The sequence below is a fragment of the Netta rufina genome (assembly GCF_964035555.1).
Source record: "Netta rufina genome assembly, chromosome: 4".
Taxonomy (NCBI): Eukaryota; Metazoa; Chordata; class Aves; order Anseriformes; family Anatidae; genus Netta; species Netta rufina.
Window position 1 is genome coordinate 41,301,084 of NC_140127.1, and position 18,916 is coordinate 41,319,999.

Genomic DNA, 18,916 nt, shown 5'->3' on the forward strand with positions numbered 1-18,916 from the left:
GTGGAATTCTCTAAATTCAATCTGTAAAAACATGTAATGGGATACACATGCTTGGGTAATACACGGGGGTGGGGAAAGAACGTGATCAATTTTACAAAACAAAAGCGGATCTTGATAAGTCAGAAACACTTGGGTGCTTTCACACAGAGGAATTTTACCTATAAAGTGCCATAATGTTTTTGAAATTTCATGGAGCCATTATCCATGTGATTTTGAGCTGAATGAGTCAGATTAAAAACTCCTTAATTATTCTTAAATACTAATGTTTTGGCTGCACTAAAAAAATGCATCAAACTCCCCCCAGTGCCTGGTACCTAGCTCCAATTTTCTCTATGCTAATCATGATTGTAAGGAAGGATTCTTGTAGAGCTGTGTGAGAGCAGCAGATACTGCTGCCTCCAGATCACTCTGCAGCACACAGCTCAGTAACCACGGACACACACACACCGTCTTCACTGGGGACTTGTGACTTTACAAAGTCCTCTTGTTTAGCAGAATATGGTTCAGGCCTAAACAAGAGCACTGGCTCTGCTGACCTGAGGTGGGTTTAAATCAGTGTTCAAGGCCCTGAAGTTCGGTTATCAGTTCTCTCACTCACTATTGACCGTACATTGTTTAAACAGGTTTCTCCCTTCACACGTGCAGCTAACAAGAAGGGGGTATATTCCATATTGCACTTGCTGCAAACTAAACACACTGGGCACTGGATAATAATGACCAGAAATCTTGCAGGATTTCATTTACAATCTTGCATGTTGTAAGCCCCTCAGGACAGGAAGCTCTCATGTTTTATATATCTGCAAAACAACATGCATACCTATGACACTGTATAAATAACGGAGGATCAGATTAAAAACATCTGTAGACACTCTGGCTGATCTATTGTCTTGCTGCCTGCTGCCTCCTCATAATTTTTGATGTCAGACAAGCCATTTCATGCAGCAGGATTGCTAGCAGTGCTGATGCAGCTACATATAAATCTGTAGCAACATGTTAATGAGAAACCTGATTAAAAGAGAATTAAAAAATAATAGTAAGCTGTCCTTAAGGCATGACCTCCTGACAGCTTGCTGTTTGATTTTCGTTTACGTTTGGCCAAGAAGGAGATAGGAAACATGGCTGACTCAAACAAAACAGTTTTGGAAATGTGGTAGGAAGCAGCAAGGACAACATTTCTTTGATTCAAAACTAAGTCTGTTGTGATACAACTCTTCTCCAGCTGCCCAGAACTGTCAACATCTATTCATCTATTGTAAATTGCCTCTGTGAGAGCAAAAATAATGTATGTCCGCAACATGGTGATAGTCACAGAAGATATAAAGAGATTCACACACTGTGAAAGTATTGAGTATAGAAATAATGCTAAAAGGGAGACAGACTGTTATTGATACCAAGCAGGGAAGGGAACAACTACATTTCCAAGAGAGAGGCAAAGAGGAATCCTAAATTTAGAACAAAATTCAGAACTGAAGCCAAGATACTGTCACCACCAGAGCTGCGTGAACATCTCACAGAAAATCCTTCAGTGTTAAACTCAGCTCCTATAGGTTTAGAAGAGGGAAACAAAATCATTTCCTTTAATCTGAATCTTCTCTGTGTCTTGCAAATCACTATCTAGAAATTAAAATTGGAAACATTTTTTCCTCTGCCCAACTACATACTTTTCTAAACTGATTTTAAGCCTCTTACATTGACTCCATAGTCCAGCTTTTGGCAGCTGGTCACACTGTAGGTCTGCTGAATTGAATGAGCCTTGTATGTTTTTGCAGTACCTCAGGCAGCTTTCACAAAAGACAAGCGTTAATTAAAAGTCACTCCCTCTAATAAGAAACTTCACTTTTGCCGTGAGGAATTAAGAACAGTTTAAAAGACAGAGGAAAATGCCGGAAGTGTGAAACTGTATAAAAAATGTTTTCTTCAAAATGAGAAAATCCAAAGATAACCCAGTCAGATCATTTCACATGCAAGCGCTTCTCTCTACCTTTCTATATTATAATCTCAGACCTATCCAATCCAATCTGGTCTGTCTCTGGTCCAATCTCTCCCCCCAGCAAGTAAAAGATATAGTAACGATGCCTTCCACAGCTGTATTCAAAGCCGTAGTGTTTTCTATGCAGCTTTTACAACTCCTTTCAAACAAAGGCTTTTAAACCTAATGAGAAAAAATGTTACGGAGCAGAACACTTCTCCCTTTACTCTTCTGGAAAGAGGGGTGTGGGTACACACGTACATATGTATGAAAATACACATACAGAAGCCACAGAGCTTCCAAGTGTAGATGATGTGAAGTGCTTATGTACATTACTGTGATTCTTTTTTTCTCCATGTCACAAACCTAGATACCAGAGACTTTCATTCTGCAAAGACAGGACACTCCGTTTGATCAGGACATTCACTTCCCAAACATCTCCCCCTCAAAATTTGCACTGTCTAAAAACAAAATCAAAATGGAATCAAATTGTACTCCTGCCTGCTTTCCAACCAGAGGGTGCCAGTCCAGCTTGCTGGCAAAAGCTTAGCAGGTGTAAGACATCTGTTGCAGCTGGCAGTGTTTTATATGCTGCTGCATGACTGCAGTCATACTTAAACACATCTTCCTCAACCTCCTCCCTTTGCCTTGGTACGGACTGACAAGAAAAGTAAGCTAGAATCTTAGATGGTATACCTCTAACTGTAAGAGATTTTTATTAAAGCATGTGAACTGCAACAATAAAGCATCTTAATGATTGAAGATAGAATCAGGTTACTACTTGCACCAGCAAAAAGGATCAAGTCTCTGTCATGCAGTTCCTGCTGCTGCAGCAGTAATCAGTAACCAAAGGAAGAGGCAATGAAGGCAACTGAGTAGTTTTAAAAATATCAAAATCCAAGAGAATCCTAAATTCTGATCCCACAGCACAACACAACCTTTACAGCTACAAACGCTGCTGTGGCTTTTACTAAAATCAGACCGTTTTCAACTGTAGTTAGCATTGGGAGTACCATATATTTGGAAGAATTGCAAACCGTTAACTCTAGGCCTACCAATCTCCATGGGTTCATCCTAGATGTGCTGCTGGTTTGCTCGCATACCATTGTGTTTCTTTTTCAAACCCTGGAGAGAAAGAAAGCTCACAATTTAGAATAATGTTTTTAAGAATTCCAGAAACCATTTACAAGAACAGTTGAGCAGTGCTGTAACATGGTCTTATTTGTAAGACACACACAAGTTCCTCTTTTGAAGTCAGGAGTTTAAACAAACAGATTCTGAATTGTCCCTTTTTTAAGGGCTTAGAGATTTATTTCAATGAGAAGCACAAGCATGTTTGTTCATTCTGGCTAACAAGATCAGAACCTTCTCTTCTATCTTTCTTTGGAGTTCAAGGACTCCTCCTTCAGTGCATGACATTAAAAGCCTTCACAACTGATTCTGAATGCATGAAGAAGAGCAGCTACGAAGTTTTTGGCCCAAACCAGGAACAGTTCCTACTGAACCTGGATGGTGGTAAGGGGAAACAAAATGGAACACAACCACCACACATACACAAACCTCAACATAAGTTATCTCTGTAAAAATAAAATAAAAATATTACACAAAGTTGTATCATTTATTTTTTTTCCAGGAGACTACTTCGGAGAGAACACTGAAAGCATATTGGAGAGAGGTGAAACTTACAAAAGAATAGAACATTTATTTTCACCTTTTGTTACCCCAATTACGAGTGATTTTTGTTTTGACTGAAGTTTTAATCTAAGTGAAGGTTGAAGAAGAACATTAATCAACCATCATCCCTATCCCCTCCTTTAAAAGAATTTAGAAGTTTTCCATTTCCCTTCCTATTCTGAAGTGAAGAAAATCTGAAAATCCTCTCTTAAATCAAGCTTTTCAACTAGGGCTTCTTACCAGTTGCTTACAGCTCTTTTCTAAAAAGAGAGCAGGAGGAAAAAAAAAAATCAGGGTTTTGTATAGTTTTGAAAGAGTATCTTCCCTGTCCTTCGCCTATTACTCATTAAGAAAGAGCTTCTCAACCAGATTTTCAAGTGATTTAGAACAGTTAACCACATGCATTCATTCATTCATTCGCTCAGCCAATCGCTAATGGAGCTACAATCACTTAAAAGAGCTGAAAATCTGACTCCCCATGCCTTTTACCTTTGAAGTTCTTGATAAAGGGGTCCTTTTTATGGAGTTGAGGCATGGAATTATTGCTGTATCACTACCATTTTGTCTTCATGCTCTGCTTCTGCAAACCAGCTCTACCCTGTACTATGGCTGTATTTGCTGTCATCTTGTCATTCTTCATGTGACTTGACATGCATCATCTGCTTGCATTATTAATCCAGGAATGCAGGGCAAAAAGTTTAGCTGGTGAAAGATTTCTGCCTTTTTCTGGGCCTGTAAAAGGCCACTGTATAAGCAGAGAAAGCAAACCAAAAAGTATCCCAAGGATGAGTTTCATTTCCCTCAGTCAAAATACATAATCATTCCCATTCAACATGAGTACAGTTTAAACATACAAAATGCCACAAAAATGCATAGAAAACTGTAACACATACTCACTATTAGCAGTAAACGATGAAAAACATCTGTGTATGAGGATACATGACATGAAACACAAGGAGTCATGTAAACAATGCTCTCTGATTTACCCTAATACTATGAATTGCAGGGTGAAGACTTTTAGTCAGATGGCCTCTAGCGACAGCCCTGTTGCCAAGGAAGCAAACACACAAACTTTTCTTTGATAAAGACATGATACAGTCTATGTCATAAAAAGAACCACCTTTTTGCCTATATGGCACAGAATGTTTCTATTCATCATTGCCTTATGCATGCAAAATTACAAAAGCTTTGATAGTTCCAGTCTCACTTGCACTAGTACCCACTTTGGGTGGGTAAATTTACCTAAACATCGAGAATGATGGGCACCAAAACTTGAATGAGACTTATATAAGGAGTTCCCAATGAACCATGCCTCCAAAAGGAGCACGATAAGCTCACAAATCTGTCTTTGCTTTCACATGATATATAAAACATGAAGATAGCAACAATAAATCTTCTGACAGAAAAAAGTAAACATAGCAGTTGATTCAACCCATTTGCATCTTTACTTTCAGAAAAAAAAAAAAAAGAGGGATTTCTCAGATACAGAACAGCAACATTTGAGGGAGACGTAACAGTACTAAAAAATAAAGACGGAATGAATAAAAGCAAAAGCTCTATGCCACCCAGTTCCTTTGCACTTCGCAGTTAACGAGACTGTAACTGCTCAACTGCAATTTCACCAAAGCAGAGACTGTCAAAGCTGTACACAGTGATAATTCTTGAGATCTTTAATGACAAATTGCCGTGCAAAACATGGAACAACATGCACTGAAGTATCACAAACTAACAAAGAAAAGCAAACACGAGTAGCCAGCCTACTAGAACGAAAAACAATTAGCCAGATGAAAAGACTTTCATGGATATTGCAAGCACATGAGAGGGAGAGGAGAGTACAACTATGCAGGTTTATGGCTTCCTACTGGAAGGACACCACTGTGCTATGCAGGATCATATGACTGTACATGCTGCACCACATTTTTGAAAGCTAAGTCTAGTCTAAATTTTGCACCTTCTAGATCCAAAAACAGAGTTGATCCATCACCATGAAAAGTAAAGATTTCCCAACTTCTGCTCTTTTCCACCAACATCTGCATCATGGGCTCTTCCGATTTCCAAGTATACTTTTTTCTTGCATACTACAACAAAAATCCGGAGGCATTTTGAAGAATTTTATTCTGTAAATGCTCATACAAATAAAACTTCTAAACATCCGTTGAAGCACCCTAAAACTGTTCTAAAAAAAAAAAAAAAAAAAAAAAAAAGCTATGTTCTGTAACAGTGTCCCAAATCCCTGTGTCAGTCCCAAATCCCTGTGTCAAACTACTATCCACCAGTGTCAATCAGTTTTAAAAGGCCAGCAGTAAGCTCCAAAGTTTGCTAGCACAAAAGCTTTTTCCGTAATAATTAAGGATTGCATGTTTTTGGAAATTTTTCATAATCAAATAGCAAAACACAATCTTGGACGTACTTGTGCGAGTAAGGGCTGAACATATAAAAATAACCATACACAAAAGAAAGGATGGGAAGTAGGAAATGATATTTCATGGGAGAATGACCAAGCACAGAGCAGCTAGGACAGGCTGGTTTCAAGCTTTGCTTTAGTACTAAGGGTGGGGTCAAGAGAAACATAAACCAACAAGGACGGACTCCGGACGACAGCTAAAAGCAGGTATCAAACCAAACAGGCACAGAGCTTTAGAATCACTTCAGCACGCAATAGAGATGAGAACAAGGGAACAGACCATCTTCTGGTATTTGAACAGTACTGGAAGCCAAATTACCCCTCAGAACTACCATTCCTTTGGCTGTAGAAACAAATGTTCCTCCCATCATCTACAGTACACAGTCACGAGTTACCAAGAAAACAGTACAGTCTCTTCTACCTTACGTGGCAAACCAGAGCTCTGTTCTACGCCATCGCTTGATTTTTATTTTTTTTTCCATAAATGCCTCAACATCAGCTAGATTCATTGAGATACACAGATAAGTCAATGCAACAATAAAACCTTTGTTTCAACGATGGGGTGCAGATTCAGGAATAAACCAAGCATAACATTTAAAGTAACAGAGCTGATTTACCAACCACTGACAAACCTACTCAGGAAAATTTCATGTAGGACAAGAGCTATTATTTCTCTATTTTTGAAGTACTATAGCAAAAATACACATATAATGTTGGATTCAATTGCAATTTCCCTCAGCAGACGGCTAGCATTTGCCTAGAATAGTAGCATCCTCCACTCTTTTTGTGAGGAAGCACCACTTCTGGGTGTTGATCATTCTGGATATAGTTACTGGGAAAGGTGACAATGAGTACTTTGGAAGATCTACAAACGTCATGTTTTTTTCACACTACATCAAGAGCTAAAACGGTGGACTGAAACTCTCTTCACTAGATCAGGGAGATCATAAAATCCTACTGTGACAGCACTTCCAGTCACTCACTTCCTTCTAAAACAAATTAAGTTTGTTTTAGAACAAACTATTAAGTTTTGGTGTGGGCACAACTCTTTACCCGAAAAGTCTCACCTGCGAGGAAGGACTCAGAAGCCACTGCTAGAAATTCATGCTTGAGTCACTGACCCATCCTGAGCAAAACAAAGTGGATTCTCAAAACAAAATATTTATGGGAAGACTTTTAAAACTCCAAATTGTAAAACTCTCTCTGCTTACGCGCTGTGCTGAAAAAAGACTTGGCACATGTTTCTCATTAACTGTACTAAAGCAGCTCAATTTCCCTAGAAATCCCCAGTTTCTCCTCTGAAACAGGGTAATCTAGAAGGCCCCTAATTTTAGCTCTTCAGTCAGAAAGGGTAGCACATGCATAAGTAGTGCTAAGTGAATGCTGCTGAAATGTCTATGATTATGTGGAACGCTAAAGCAAATTAGCTTTCCTGGCATTTACAACATCATTAAAATCTTCAGAATAATGTCTAAAAGCAAGGAAGTCTCATAGATATTTGTATAATTCATCTCACACATGCAGCATTCGCATAGCCATCTTAAACATCTGTCAGTGAAGTCAAGTGACACAGGGTTTTCTGAGAGCCCAGTCATATAACTCATTTCAAACTGGCCATATTAATACCACCACCACTAAAAAGAAGAAGTAAACAAAAGAAAACCAAACAAAAAACACAACAACAAACCCCGCCAATATGCTGTCTACCAGCTAACTGTAAGCCAACATTTGCACATTTGCAGAATAACCCCAGAATCTAGACACCAACAGTTTTTTAAATTTGTTACTACTTCTGAACAGGAAGTAGAACGGGCCAAATATATTACATAGTTTATCTAACACTCTTTATAACAAATGTCATATTTAGAAAAGTCGTGCTGTATGCTTTCCTGATTTTCTCATTTTCAGGCAGATTAAATTACTTTCGAATTGTTTGCTTGTTTGTTGAGAACAGCTTTCAAGATGAGGTAATTAAAGGAAACCTATCAATTTAGTATATATTTTCAAGTTAATAATGTTGACATACTGTTCAAATAAACCTCCAATTTACTACAATCTGTTTTTAGACAAGCCCTCCATTTTAACCTCCAAATGGAAGGAAAACTAAGTGACTTCCCTCATCTCACTTAATAGAGAACATATGTTCAAAGATAATACTGAAAGCTTGTTCTGAGAAGCCCCATTCCTCCTCCGACAGTGATGCAGTGAGCTTGCACAGTAACACTGATACGTAATGAAAGTACACGCTGCCATAAATCTCATGCACTGTAGAGGTCACTTCAGAAAAAAAGAAAAAAAAAAAAAAAGATGCTGATTGAAGAAGCACCAGCTAAACTAATCTCATATACACATGCACAAACAACAGCACCTTGATAACAGATAGGGGAAAAAAAAGTGGAACAAACAAACAGGTAAATCTCCAGTCAGCTGTAAGGTCAGAATGAGAGCCCTCTCAATCCTAAATCTTCAGGGAGGGAAGGGGGAAGTAGCCATGGGACAGATAAAGGATGGAAAGAAGGGATCTCTACTATCACAAGTGTCGCAAAGCTTGAGAAGCAGCTCTGAAATAGAATGAAATTTTAAATCTTTGCATTACAAACTCTCTGGAATAATTCCAGATGGAAATGCTACAGTAAAATCAACAGTAAATATTTATAAAATAAATGAAAATTATGTACATTATTTTTATTTGATAGCTGGTACAAAGGATGCCATAGTCAATTGCCTCTCCAGGTTTCATCATTCTAATATACAAAAGAAGGTTACACCTGCAAAGACCACCGTACTTCCCGCTGGAAAAGTCAGTAATAAAACTCCCATTCCTTGGATCCCAGTCCATTCATTGTCTGTTCCACCATACCTATGAACAAGATGACATTTTAAACCACACCAAGAACCAAAGCAATGCCGCTTCACGCTACTGGTATTTCACAAAAATACCAGTATATAAAATACCAAATGACCATCAGACCACTAAGATGGGGGCTCAGTACAATCACTAGCATCCAGTTATCCACCACCAGACATTATTAACATGTAGCTGCAGATTTATCTGATCTTAAAGTCAGGCCACATCAAACCTTTCATGTTCCACCGTATCAAACAATGACAAGAATCACTGAACAATTCTTTAACACGATTCCTCAGTCTTCTTTGACATGCTCTGTGTCATAGGTGCTTGCCTAAAAACCAGTAGGTGCCAGTTGCCCTAATATCAAAAAGCAACAAATCTGCATGGTCATGCGAGGAACCTGAGAGCTACATCCTCTGAGGGTTCTGCACAAATCAATCATTCATCTCACAAGCATGCAGAGTTATGTTCCACAGCATATGCTTTTGTCCTTCCTTGTATCTACACCTGACGGCCAGCACAGATATCCCAAATCCTGAAAACCTGCAACGAGTAAGAGTAAGCAAGTATATCATGAAGGAGTCATAGGCTGCACTGCATAACAGTCACCTAGCCATCCTGAGCAAATAAATAAATAAAAATACAAACAAACAAGCCTGCACACAAACATTTTGCAAAGTGCTGGGCATAGCTACATAGCTGCATAAGCTTTTCATAGTGAACAGGGAAGCTATCCTTAAATCACAGAATTCCTGTGTGTATATCTGCATAAATCGTAAGGAAGAACCCATTCTTTGGTAAGCCCTTAATTCATTTCCACTTATCAGGACACGAAGCATTAGTACTCTAGTGGACACTAGCGTTTTCTCTGCTTTGCCAGCTCTCTGTGGACATTCAGTCTGTGACACAGTCGTGGTGGAGTAGCAGTTGACTTTTAATATTTGTTCATTTTCAAACAGACCAAAATCCTTTTCCTTACTTATACACATAAAAAATAAATAATAATAATAATAATAATAAATAATAAAAAAGATCCCAAATTGCAGGGGTTTTCCTTGTTATTTGTTTTTGGTTGGTTGGCTTGCGTAGGTATTTTCTGTAAAAAATATCCCAGGCAGCACTGCATATGCTGTTGACAGAAGCCCCACCTTAAAATGCTGGCAGCACTGCCCCTGGCTTTACAAGGGACTGTGGTGCACATTTCAAAACGTAAGGGTGACAAATTCAACCTTTTGTACCTAAGCCTACGTCTAGATACCAAAACATGGACATAAACGTCCACATACATGGTTTGATTTCCAGAAGACCCAAAGTCTTTTCTAGCCGAGGGGCTCCCTAATGTGCACCCACAGCTAGACTGTAAATGGTTTGATTGTTAGAAGTGCATGTGCAAACCACTTCCATTTAATGCAGTGGGAACTGCTGTGGAACTCCAGCTTATAAACCTAAATAGTTACCAAGGGTTTTACTCGAAATCATGGGACATTCTCTGGAAGAGGTGTGGTTTTTATTGTTGTTTGTTTTTGCACAGCCTACCAGCGTCTGAAAATAACAGAAAAAGTGTATGAGTTAAGTCAACCATGAGAAGTGGTTTTGTTGTTTTTTCTTAGGTTTGGCAAGAAAAATAAATACTATTCTAGAACAAAAGACAGCACTTGAGCTTTCCTTCCAAGAAATAATTATATTTGCAAAACAGTATCAGGAGAAAGATCTTTTTACTCAATAGGTAAGTAAATTGGACAGTCGTACAGTCTCAAAACCTCTCTTTGCTCAAGATCTGAACTCCTACTGCCTGCTGCTGTTCCCATGCACATCCTAAATATTTATAACACAGAAAGAATGACAAAGGTTAGGGAATCCTAAGCATGGACATCGCAAACATAACTGAAGTGTCTTCTTTTTTAACTTGCGTTTTAAACAGAAGAACCCAAAGCTTCTACAGCATATTATACACAAACCCTTGCTCCAGGACAGATTTCGTGCCAGATGCAGATCACAAGAAAGGAGATGCCTAACCAACCCCTTCTGCAGTAATAACCAAAGCTGCAGTCTGTATGAATTGTGCCTACTCAGACCAATTCCTCAGCCACATAAATCTTGATGCTTAAGAGACAGCATAAGACAGACAAGCAATCCTGAACTCCCTCTGAGAAAGCTGCTATGAAAACAGAGGTTCAGAAATGAAGCATTCCACATCCTTTATTCCACATTCCTAGCCAAACGTTTTATGCATCTCCCTGAAAGGTTACAACCTAAAATTTAGAAATTAGACCACAGAAATGAAAGCCTGCTGACTAACAGTTTACAAAAGCAGCTTATCTGTGTATTCCAAACGGCACTTGCAATTTCTAAAGAGTCTTGCAATCATGGTTTGCTTTTTTCATGTTCAGGCATATTGCAAAATAATTTAACATCTAGGGTGTTTTAGTCTATCTCATTGCTTGGAAATCCTCACAGATTGACGTACAATCAGTTGTCTAGGCTCAGAAAGAAAGCTTCCAATACTTGGGTATGGAGGAGATTAACCACAGAAATTTCTCCCATCACGATGACTTCCTAAAGAGGGAATCTGTAACCCCAGCTGATTTGTGAGAGACATTTCTTCAAAAACACAAAATTATGTACCATTAAACAAGAGCCCAAAGAGTTCCACAAACATGAAATCTTGATAAATACATGAGGTAGAAAAATAATATTTTAAAATATTTTGTAAATAGTATAAAGAAATTGAAGATCACTTTAAAATAGAGTTGCTGTAAAGCACCTTAGGAAGTTACAGCTCAAACAACAAGTACTGAGGTTTTTTCCTCATCCATTTGAGAGAGATTTTTGCTTTAACAGAACTATTTCCAGGCTGTCCCTATAAAATGGATCCGCCTGGCATCGGGAGATTTTACACAGCTCAAGGCAAACAAGGTTAGGAGTAAGAGAGAAATTCTGCCAGCTTCAGCTGCCACTGTATGCAAGTTGAGAAGCTATTTACTCTGTTGTTTTGAACACTTGAAGGTTTGTAGGGATAAAATCCTGGCAGTCAGCAATTTAGCTGCAGATATTTTACATATATGAGTCCTTATTTATATTCTACTCCCAGCACAAAGTAAGCAACAGAAAACATGAAGTGAGCTGTAGGCAAACAGTACTCTGTCCGCAAAGGTCACGTACAGACAAGCCCATCTCCATTATCAGGAGGACTAAACAAGTGTTCTTTGAATCCTTCACACTCGTAGAGAGATCCCAGGTCCTCTTACTGCCAGAGTCAAGTGTTCCCAGGATCCAAGAGCTTGCTCATCGGGAGCTGGTCGTATACTAACTCCAGGAAGTTGCAGAGCACTGTTCTAAATCTTGTTTATGCCAAATGGCGTGGTGTAACTTCAGAGACGTAAGGAGTACTTTCAGTTCTCTTGAGAGTGCTGTTGTTTCACCAAGGATTCTTTCCATTGTTCTCTGGATACCTGAATGTATCCTAATTACAATCTGAAGTTCAAATAAATTAATTGAGAAATAAACATCTTTTATCTCTATTTATAATGTATTTGTGTGTACAGACATTTTAATTAGTTATGTCAGACTATTTATTTTGTGCACATAAATATGTCAACATTTTAAGCAGCATAATTAAGGTGAGAATTATTTTGTTCTTATTTGATACATTTTCATTCATTAAGGGAAATTAAAAAAAAAAAAAAAAAAAAAAAAACAAGAAAAAACACCAATACAGTCTTTGAGGATCTGGGGCCCAGTGCTTACAGATGCCTGTTAGAGAATACCGTATTTTATAACTAGTAGTCAAAATGTTAATTTAGGTACTCCAGAAAAGACACAGAGTAAACGTACAGCTGATAATCAGATCTAAATTTTCAAAAAGTGCCAGTATAATGCAAAGTACACTTTTCAAATGCTGTTTACATCCTACTATTTGCCACCTACACACTGTCTTTTAGCTGACCATCAGGAAATATTTGAACACGAAAGCTTGCAGTACTCTTCTGAAAGCTGACTAATAGTGATTATTAGGAATTACCCATATTATTCATTCCAACATTTGGAAAAAAAAAACAAAAAACATTTTCATTTAAAAAACTAACAAAAATGAGGAATAAGTTATAAGCTTTAGCTTAGGTGGCCCTATCATTCTTTTCTGCACAATACTGAAACGGACCTGACTCTCCCCATCCCTTCTGCACTTGCTGTTAAAGCAAAGCTGCTGGATCAGCTCGGCTGCAGGCTTCTCTGACTTGGATACCCAACAAGACCTCACATCCTTTTGGAATGAGGCCCGCTTGCCTTTCTCATTTTACCAGCCCTAATATAACCACAAGGTTATTCTCCACTCTCAAACTAAGATTTGGCCCTTCAACACTTTGTGTCACGCTAAGTAAGCCATTCCTCTTTAACAAGATTACCCTTTGATTACCTCTTTGGAAGGCAATAGATCAATCGATATTAATAAAATCATTTAGACAGAGGCTTTAGTATCCAAATGTATGTATTCCAAATTGAATTTCACTTTTACCTTTAAGTTCTTTAATATTTTTAGTAAGCAGTCTATAGAAGTGAGTAGCTTGTTAAGTGCCAATTGCTTCATTACAAAATATTAATCACCTTTATGGTTTCTTTATACCAGTGCCTCAGTAAAACTGATTTAAAATGTGGACAGCAGGATTAGAAAGGACTGATTTTCTATAGCACTCATAACTGGTTTCTCACAGGTCCATGAAAGTACTAATCTGACAGAAAAGATCAGGGCATTCATACCACTGCTGCCACCTACAGATTATTGAATAACTACTGAGAGTTGAACTGACACTACCGCATTTCCCCAGTGAGAGCACTGATAGGCAGGCAGGGGAGATGGACTGTATTTTCATGAAGCTCACAGAAATCAAGTATCTTGAAGACTGATCTCCCTCATCAGCTTCAGGTGAAATTTATTAATGGGTTTAAAAGTTGTTAAGGGAGACACAGACACCAAGAGATTACACACAGTGTCATTTCCTAAAGAAACAAGGCTTGCTCTGTTTACTTTATTATCACATATGTGCCCTGCAATAGGTTTCATCAGATGGATTATTATAACATCACACTGCAACATTTTTCCAATAGTACTTACTTGGAAAGGCAAAACAGAGCCTTGTCAAGTGAATCTGACCTAGCAAATCACAAAATCTCACAGGGCTCTATTAACAAACACGGACAACTTTTGAATTCCTTACTCTAAGGAATCAAATTCCCCTCAGCAGGATTATTCAAGACACTGCATGCTGCCTGTCCTACAGGTATTTGCTGTTTCACCCTTAGCTGACAGAAACATTACAGATTTCCACTGGTTTGTTATCCCACTTGTTATCCTAGGTCAAATACTATTGCAGGCAGGTAAAATTGGCTTTTTCAGATGCCTCAACTTCAAGCATCACTTAAACAAATAAATAAATCTAAAAAGTGTAGAAAACCACAAGTTGTGCAAAAATGTTGCTAGGACAGAAGTGGCACGTACCTAATTAACTGGAGTAAAGTGCACCAGTCACCAGTGGTGACACTGGATTTAACAGATCTTTCTCAGGCATGGAATGTAGCTCTTCTTAAAGAGAATAAAATAGCCTTCCCAACAGTTTCTGGTCTCTATCTTCTCTTTATAATTTGAACCCAGCAGGAATTACTTTCTACCCTAAACCCAGATTACTCTGGGATGTTTTACCAGGAACCATTATGTTCCTGTATCAGTAGTAGTATCCTACTTCTGACAAATCATCCACATACACTTAGCACAGTTTTAAGTGAATAAACACAAGAATCAAGTACTGAGTCCAAACAACATCCTCCTTCATTTCATTTAGGACTCCTAGTGGTACCAGTCCTTTACACCTCCCTTCTTGTTTTCGTCTTTCTGAGCAGTCGTTGCACTTCTCTGAGCCACAGAAAGCTGCCTTCTCCACAAGCTGCCAGGCAGCTGTTGGTTCTGCAGAAAGCTGTAAAGCTTGTGGACAGCAGTGTCCAGTGACCCTAGGCAGCACTCTGAGCCAGACATGCCCATACCTTGCAGCATGAGGCAGATGAGTCTTGGACAGCCTTTTCACTGAGCTTCCTTCCACTGTTTTGAAGCGTGCAAGCGGTGCCATCTTAACACAGCTCTGAAGGCTGCTTGAGAAGTCTGACATTTACTAAATTCCTGGTGCAGATTCCAATTAGTTTATTTCACTTTCTTAACTGACAGCACCTGGCCTTCTGGTGAACCTTCTTCAGAAGGTTAGGTAAGCTTCACCTGGCCCTTTCCTGAAGAAGCTACTTCGTGCCTTTGCTGTGAAAGGAAGCTTCAGCAGTCAAGGATTCAAATTTTGTCCCATTACCAATTGTACTGTAGCCATTTATCAGTGATACATCTAATGAGGTCAGTGTAACTCAGCATAATGTACTCCTAAATATATTTAATATTGATTTCCTCCACTTCACTGGCAGACTAATGCTGGAGAGACCTCAAAAACACTAATTCATTTTCCAGGTACTTTCCTCTTCCTGAGGTTGATTCCAACAGAAAGACTAAGACAATTTAATCTATCATCTCAAAAATGTATTCTGCATCCAGATGTTCTACTGTTTGCCTCGTGGTATCCTCTGTCGCTTTCTTCACACTATAAAACCTGGCTCCAGGCTCCTTACAGCTATTTGCTTTGACATTAAGCTCTCTGTTCAGCACTTGCCTCGCCTTTCAGGTGTTGCCAGTGAAGAGTCTACTTTTCCTCAGTGGCAGGCCAAATCTGTCCTCATCCAGTTGACTGTGAGGACACTTAAAGCTCAGAACTGCTTTCCTCAAATACTCACAGAAGTGTTTTTCCCAGGAAACCTTATCATTAATTCCGTAGTTTCTGGCTAAAACATGTCAGCTAGCATCTGTTCACAAGCCTGCACAAAACACACTCCCTATTTTTTACAGATGGTATTTTGTTCCTTTTATCAGCCTTTGTATGAGATTACACATTTTCATCAAGTTTCAACAAAATGTTCATGTAGGCTGAAATACATGGGTCAGTTTTTCTCAGACACAATAGCAACATAACTGGGAAGAATCTTTCCTACAAAACATCCCGATCCCTATGTATATTACAACCTAATTTAAGGTTTGGTTTCCTACAAGGCTATTAAATGGTACACACACACACACACAAAAATCACTTGCACATATTTTTTTCATCCCAGAAAGGAACTCCAGAATAGAAAGGGATCATTCGGAAACAGCAATACTAGCCCGCAGTTTTCTCTAAGTATAATCATAAGCATGACTTAATTTTGAGTACCAAAGATAAAATTTCCAGTCAGGAAATACAGACAACCAAATCAACAGTAATGCCAATTTTGATGTTCTTTATGCATGTTATATTTTCTGTATCATTTGATGTGTTAAGATAAAATATGAATTAGAAATACAGTCAGTGCTACCAAAGCAGCTTTCTGAACCCTTCCTCTTTTACTTTTTCAAGCGTACATCACTGACTACATGTTAAATTATGTATCTTTAATATAAACTAGGAGTTTTCTCTCCTTGTCTGCTAATTCCAGTGTATTTAATTAGTCACATTGATAGAGGCTTGGCTGCACAGGAAATGTGGATTGGTCTTAATGAGAAAGCAATAAGCTTCCAAAGCTCTCTAATAAATTGTTCTGAAAGCACGCTCTGCTTTTCCCCAAATGTCTATCCTTAAACCTCTTCCCAGCCTCTTTTAACTGCACTCTCCTTCCATCTTATAGCTTACTCTTAAATATTTCCAAAATGATCTCCTAGTAAAAAAGCACAGTCTAATATTTCACAGGTGCACTCATGCTCTCTAGGGTAAATGTATCACCCTGTCATCACCATGGTCAACACATTCCTCACAATCACATTATCAGCTGCTTGTGTTGTTTCTGTCCTTATGGGGTGGTTGGGAACGCACTGAACTGCCGTGTGAAAGATTTCCAGGTGCAAGGTTATAGCTTTGCATCTGTTTTTCTTCTCGTGAGAGTTTTTTCTCCAATCTTTATAGGATTTCCATGTGCCCTTATTATGTTATCACTAGCATATGAAATATACACAGCCTTTTTAAAGTGGACTTAATACTATACAGAATGAAAGCAACATTGGATTACACGATTAAGGTGATTTTACCAGGATTTCATTAATACAAAAAGTATAAATAAATAAGTCCAGTCCTATATGTCACTATGATTATGCTACCCACCATTCTCACCCATCCTTCGCTGCCTTTTAACTTGCAGTTACTTATCTCCAAAACATCCTTTACTTAAAAGCTGAGACCTATCTTTATTTTAAATAGGTGTAAAACATAATCATCACTTAGACAAGTCTGTACAGAAATTGCCAAATGACTTCTAACAAGAACAGCAGTTCTAAGTTTCATTAAAAAAAAAAAAAAATAGAGAGGGAGAGAGAAAAGAAGAACTCCAGAACTTTCGTGGCAGTTGGGTCCACATATGGACCTTTCTTCAAGACAGGAAACAAAAGATCTATTCATAATTGAATTTTAGGGAAGATGCATCTGCACTCAGATGTGCATTGCCTCACACGTCAGACTATTTTAACTCTGGAAAACTCAAAGCACACTGGAAATCCTGTAATGCTCTCATGGAAAATATGACTTTGTAAGCAGTGATTCGTATTTTCCATAGCTACATACCTGGGTACATTAGGGTTTTTGCTTTGGCTACCAAACTCATAAGGATTTTCACATCAATTTTGCTGATTATATATTAACTTTATCGTCTCAAGAGACATCATGGCCAAAAGACTTCCTCTGGTCCACCCACCAGGAATACCTGTGTATGCAGATGTACAGCTCTTCTGTATCTGACTCCAAGACTGCATGTTCCCTGCTAGTCTAGGAGAGTTTAACCTATGCCAAAGCACAATCCCAGCAGTAGACTAATACTTTTCTAGATTACAATGAATGAGGGAGTACACTGCAAGTACAGGTGCAGAACTAGGCTATTAAATCTCATTACACAGTAGGGACAGTCATCACAGAAGATTAAGACTGAAAACTTGAAGTGTAGTAAAAGAGAAAAAATGATGATAAACTAACAGCAATATATTCACATACCTTTTACTTCCAAATCCTATGCATTTCACCTGATGTAAAGCAAAGGGATTTTTATTCCACCTGAATCTACTTTTAAAGGGTTCCTTCCTATCCATTTCAGCACTAACTGCAAATTTCCATAATTAAATAGATAAATGGATCTTCAATGACATATAATTAGGCTTTGTCACTGGTTTTTGTATTTTTTTTTTTTAAACCACCACATCACGGTCTGTCCATTTACTTCTCCCACCTATAACACATAGTTTGTTTAATGATATTCTTTCTTCATTGCATAAGTAGGCGAGCATAAAGCATTGGCCTTCTCTAATATCTCCAAGGACTTTCATTTTACAGAATTGATTCACATACTTTAGCTTAAAGGTGAAAATTCTGCAATTATCTTGTAAGCAGCCCAGATTTTGAGGCACATCAGAACAACCAAATCAGAAAAGTCAATGCATACTTTAAACTCACTCCAGTGAATATAGGAGACATGCTTATGATTTATTTGTAGGTAGCAATCCTTGCATCTCTTGTCACTCAGCTAAACAGCACAAACATTTTTAGTAGCTGTTACATTACAAAACAAGACTCAATTAGAATTAGATCATGCCAAAACTGGAGTCCAGAAGATTTACACTCTGCCAGATTGCATATGATACTCCTGTTACAGCTAACACACAAGCCAAGTTCCAGAGAATACAATCATAGAAAATGTTCTGAAATCCTATAATATTAACCCAGATCTGGATTTCAGACTGTGCTATTGCTCCCTGACAAACAGCTTACTGTTACAATACCAATTGTGCAGCTTTTGAATTAGATCATATTTTTACTACAGTTTAGGGAAAACCTCCTAGGAAGCCTTAGCCACTGAAAAGGAGAGAAAGGCTTTATCCACAGAGATTTATTTTCTCTCAGGACAGGTACAGCTTGATCAGTACTCA